Raw genomic sequence first — 6,000 nt, forward strand, 5'->3', positions numbered from 1 at the left:
CAACATGAGAGAATAAACCCATCAGGACTAGATTCAGCAGGGTGGGAATAAAGAAGATTTAAACAAACAACTGCCACTTAGATCTGAGGGTGAAAATTGTAAGCCGGTTACCTGATAGGGAGGGTATCAAATCTGAACCAGAGAGGATCTAAGGTTGGGACTTGGCCTCAAGTATAAGTGTAGGAACTGCAGTTGTAGGCAACAGTTCATTTCTGGTCTTCCCCTAATGTTTTCTTGTTGTAGACTTGCTGTATCAGGTTACTGAAAAACTTCACCAAAGTTTAAGTCTTTCTTCAGGGAACCTGACAATCACTAGAACAGGGGTGTCAAACTTCACCAAAGTTTAAGTCTTTCTTCAGGGAACCTGACAATCACTAGAACAGGGGTGTCAAACTGGTGGCTCGCAGGCCAGATGCATCACACGCAGGCCACACTTACCCCAGCTCCGCAAAACATCGTGAAATGTCACATGGCAACGTCAGGCTGCGAGTTTGACACCAGTGCCCTAGAAGGGAGTGTGAGTTTATTAATCCCTGAGTCTGCTAAGAAGTGAGGAGGCTTTCTGTTGGAAAAGAGTTCTGATGAGTTGAGTTCTTGGTTTGATTTTGTATTATTATTCATAGATTTATGTATAAGAAGATGTCAAGAGAATGAAATGCTGTAAGATCTTAAATATACTAGTCCCTCCTTTTCCAAATTGATCTCCCTGCCTCCCTCATCATATTTCCCCTTGGTGTCTCATAATTACTTTAGCTGCCATAGTTACAGATATAATTTGGTAGCACAGCTTTTGAGTCACATTGATAATTGTTGATGTGCCAAGGAGAGGCAACTTAAATGGTTCTCTATCTGTCATACCAACTCTTAGGGAAAAATAGAGCTACATTGTTAAGAGAATGAATATTTAAAACTTGTAATGGGATAAGAAGCATACATTATTTAAAATTAGCTCTTCTCTGTGACCTAAAGATAATATTAGTTTTAAGTAATCTTCATTAGTAAATGCAAAGTAAAAAAGCTGTACATTTTCAGAACCTGATTGTATTACCAATAAATAAGAATATTTGTAACTCAGGGTTGGAATGAGGGATCCTTGGGGCTGTCTGCATCAAGCACTAATGATATTACCAGAAAAGTCTGCAAGTAAACAATCAAGCTCAGAGAGCACGAAAGACTCCCCTGATTGTATTACATAGTGTTTTAATTATGAAAATACAGCATCTACCAAAATGTCACAAAAGTTTACTTGACTAATCTATTATACAATAAATAGTAACATTGATACAAATGATTATTTTGACATTGCTAGGAAGGATCTTCTATGCCACTGCAACAAATCCAAGAAGGAAGGTTCTACAATTGCTTTTTATAGTATTTTCAAAGATTATATGTTTCTGTGGGAAGTCGTCTTAGTGACCCAAGCTGTATCTTATTAGGTTGCTGCCATGTCCATTATCAGTCTGACTTTTTTGAAAATATTATGATTTCATCATTCTGTGGTAGGAATTGTAACTGAGTGCAAAATTAGAATTGTTTTTGTTTCTATAGTCACTTTCCACTCCTATGTGGTTTAGTGCAGGAGTGTCAAGTTTGTGTCGTCATGGCAGTGTCACATGACATATCATGACTTTTCCCCGTTTGCTAAATCAGGTGTGGGTGTGGCCAGCGCATGACCCATCCGGGCTGTGGGCTGCGAGTTTGCCGGCCCTGGTTTAGTAGTTTATCGGTTTACCAATCAGATTTTGATTTTGGTGTTTTTTTTCAGTATCAAAATCACAGAATTAAATACCACTGTAGAAACATTTTTATTAAACAAATAATACTATATCAATGTGAGCTGAATATTCATTCAACTCTTTTCTCATAATAGATTTGGCAACTGACTTATGATTTTGTCTCATCTACATTAGTGTCTTTGTTTACAAATACATATGTATGAAAATATCCATTAACATTTTTAAGTATCTTTTTTGCAATTCAGATATCAGTACTCTTGTCTTTTAGATCTTTATTTGGCTTGTAATTCAAGTTATATTTGTAATTAGATGTTTCCAGGAAAAATAATGAGCAAATAGTAATAAACAAGAAAAATGTTGTTGGCATATGTCTAATTTTAGACTTCAGCTTACTACCAGTAATTTGCTGATGAATCACTGATTTGTATTGTAGAATTAGTAGTGGTACAGATTTTGTTGTTGGTGGTTGATTTGTTCCTAATATACATGAGATATCAAAAACTTACAGATAGAACAATTCTGGTTTGTAGACTCAGTGACTTGCTGAGGAAGCTTGTCCTTTTATATTAAACTTCACATATTTCTAAGTGATGAGAAAAAAAATCTTCAAAATTTATGTAGCTATAATTACAGTTAAAAAAACATGAACAGAATTTGTAAAAAAAATATCTTCAGTGAAAAGCAGTGTGAAGAACAGAAGAGATTGCACATAATGGCAACCTCTGGTTCTTGGCCATTCTAGCTATACTGTGGAATCATAGCACAGACAAAATGCTTCAACCTCAAAGTGCTATTTCACATACTCCAAGCTTGAAATAAAACATTCATGTTCAGAGAGTTTTCTTGTACAGTTGGGACAAAAAGCAGATTTGTTTAATCTCTGAACAAATCCCAGCTATTTCAAACAGCATCATTCCACTGTTCCAAGTGCTATGATTTGTAAGTTGTTGCATTATTTCTCCCCCAAAAAACTTATCCAACCTAGTCAGTACAGCAGCAGTAGCAGAAAAAAGTTGTTGCTGTTACTTAAGTACATGGCTGAAGGCTAAAAGACCAATTATGCCTTATGCTTTGCTGCTGGAGAAAGAGGACCAGGACTTCTGAAAATGATTGCCCACTTGCTATTCTTAAATGTGTAAGCCGGAAAGACCATTATTAGTACTCTGCTGAAATGCTTTGAGAATGGTTTGCTAAACATCACAGTATGAAATCTCTTCTTGCTTTTATTCCCTATTGGTGAGTTTCAGATGCATTTAAATATGAATATAATTATGCTTCTTTGGTTAATTTGTTGAATGTTGGTTGTAGTTGATGAGCCTATAATAATTATAGCAATTGAGGGAGTTAGCCATGCAGTAATACCTCTACACACCTTTTGGGGAGAAAGTAGCTCCTTTGTTTCACAAAATGTTAGGAACCGCAAAGAGATAGTAGTTGCTAGAATGTACCAAAACAACCACAACAAAAAGATATGGTAGATATGTGACTGGTTTAATACGAAGGAAGATTAGGGTCCATATTTACTGCTGCAGACTGTCAACTCATAGGAAAGTTGATTGTTTAAAAACATAAAAGCTATTGGAAACAATGAGTGTTTGACTAAGACTTAAAAGCTGCTTCCAGTTTTCAGCCCAGGAAGTAGTCATTGAAAAGACAGATTTTTATGATTAGTAAATAGAAAAATGTTAATGTGATTACTTGAGACTTCTAGTTTATTTTAAGAACTGAAAAGAAAAATCCAGAAGGCTTTCTGGCAACAGATTCTAATTTTTAATATCATCATCATATCATCATCAGTCATCATAATCTTATTTCATTTCTTTGGCCATTTTCTCATAAATTGGGTGCAAAGAAATAATCACCATACATTTTTACCCTATGTATTCTTCTGGTGAAAAATAACAAAGCAAGAGAGTTGTTTGGATTTCCTTTGCCTTTTATGGCAAGAAAACGTGTGTGTATATTTGTGGGTGGGTGTGGAGAGGGAAAGAGAGAAAGAGAGAATTTTGTGTAATAGTTAACGTGTTGTATAGAAACCAGGAAACTGAATTCTTGTCCTACCTTAGGGACATTAACAAAAATGAATGGGTGCTTTTGGTCCAATTATTTTCTCTCAACTCAGCATGAAGGAGTAATATATGTTTATTATTGTGAATTACTTTTATGGTAATAAAGATGGGATTGTAAAGCAATAAATTTTAATAAAAATTAATCTGGCATTGCTGTTGAAAATCATCTGAAGGTTATGATTATGAAGATCAGTATGAATGTGTAACAAAGGCTTTGTGTAGAGTGTTGGTCTACTTACTTTCCTTAGCTATATATACATCCTATATGTGCTTCTCTGGACACCTGTCCAAATGCCATACCAAAAGCCCAACTCCTTTATATTGAAAAACCTGACACTTTGGTTTAAACATAGTTTGCTATGAAATAAGAAACATGTCTTCTATAGTATATGAACTAATGGATAAGCTGAGAATTTTAGATGCCAAAATACACCTAAAACAATACTTTTGTTAAGTATGCATGTTTCCTGTATATATTATAAGTCATCTGTGGATAAGCAGACCCTCAAATTTTTAATCAAAATGTGACAAAAAATTGTCAATTTCTCCACAGATGATGCGTTTTTCATTGTATTTCAGCTAAAAATTCAAGGGTTGGCTTATCCATATTTATAGAAGTATGTATGCTAAAATAGTAAATTAGCAAAAACTTTTTTTTTATTCTGCTATATATAGAGCTGTTCTTTTGTATTGGTACAGTAGCAGGTACATTGCAAAACGTGGAAGATTAGGGCCTTAAATTTTTCAGATTGTATAAATTCCAAATTTGAAGATACAATTCTCATATAAGAGCCGTTCCTCAAATCTAATATAATATAACAACAGAGTTGGAAGGAACCTTGGAGGTCTTCTAGTCCAACCCCCTGCCCAGGCAGGAAACCCTACACCATCTCAGTCAGATGGTTATCCAACATTTTCTTAAAAATTTCCAGTGTTGGAGCATTCACAACTTCTGCAGGCAAGTCGTTCCACTTATTAATTGTTCTAACTGTCAGGAAATTTCTCCTTAGTTCTAAGTTGCTTCTTTCCTTGATCAGTTTCCACCCATTGCTTCTTGTTCTACCCTCAGGTGCTTTGGAGAACAGCCCGACTCCCTCTTCTTTGTGGCAACCCCTGAGATATTGGAACACTGCTATCATGTCTCCCCTAGTCCTTCTTTTTATTAAACTAGACATACCCAGTTCCTGCAACCATTCTTCATATGTTTTAGCCTCCAGTCCCCTAATCATCTTTGTTGCTCTTCTCTGCACTCTTTCTAGAGTCTCAGCATCTTTTTTACATCGCGGCGACCAAAACTGAATGCAGTATTCCAAGTGTGGCCTTACCAAGGCATTATAAAGTGGCACTAACACTTCACGTGATCTTGATTCTATCCCTCTGTTTATGCAGCCCAGAACGGTGTTGGCTTTTTTAGCAGCTGCTGCACACTGCTGGCTCATATCTAAATGGTTATCCATATCTTGCGCCTGCGAGGTGCCCCCGCCTCGCAGGAATGGCCCGTCTCACTACCAAGGGCCGGCCTCAATGACGGGTCTTGGGACCCACAGAGGTGGCATGCGAAGAGAAAGAGCCTTTGGGGTTTTTTAGATAGGGCATTTTTAAGGGGTGGGAGGGTTAGGGCGGGTGTTGGGGGTAGCCCGTCGGGAGGGAAACCAGTCCCTGCGCGCGCTCGTGGCGATTATTTAGTGGGTTCGGAGGTTATGGGGGGGGAATGTGTTCCTTTTTGTGAGGGTTGTTCCATTTGCATGGTAAGTGGGAGGGGCAGATATGGCGGAAGGGGGGGATCGTATCGGTCTAGGGGGTCACGCATTCGATGTCTGCAAGCGATCGTGTGCCCCAATCCCTCTGACTTTTCCCGTTCCCCGGATGGTCAAGACCCTCAGAGCCTGGGCCTTCGTCTTATGTTATGCAACGCACGGTCCGTGGCCAATAAAGCCCCCCTAATACACGATCTTATCCAGGGGGCGCCATGATCTTATAGGCGCATGGAGACCTGGTTGGGCACTGAAGGCGTGCCCTGGCCGAAATGTGCCCACCGGGTTCCCGTGCATCCCATCAGCCGAGGGCCCAGGGTAGGGGTGGGGGGGGTTGCTATTAAAGAGAGTCTAGAGCCGAGGGAGACCACTGTACCTCAGATCGCCGGGTGTGAATCCCTCTTTGTGAGATGGGGTCATAGGTGTCAGATGGGCTTGCTG

Source organism: Ahaetulla prasina, chromosome 1, assembly GCF_028640845.1.
Source record: "Ahaetulla prasina isolate Xishuangbanna chromosome 1, ASM2864084v1, whole genome shotgun sequence".
Classification (NCBI taxonomy): domain Eukaryota; kingdom Metazoa; phylum Chordata; class Lepidosauria; order Squamata; family Colubridae; genus Ahaetulla; species Ahaetulla prasina.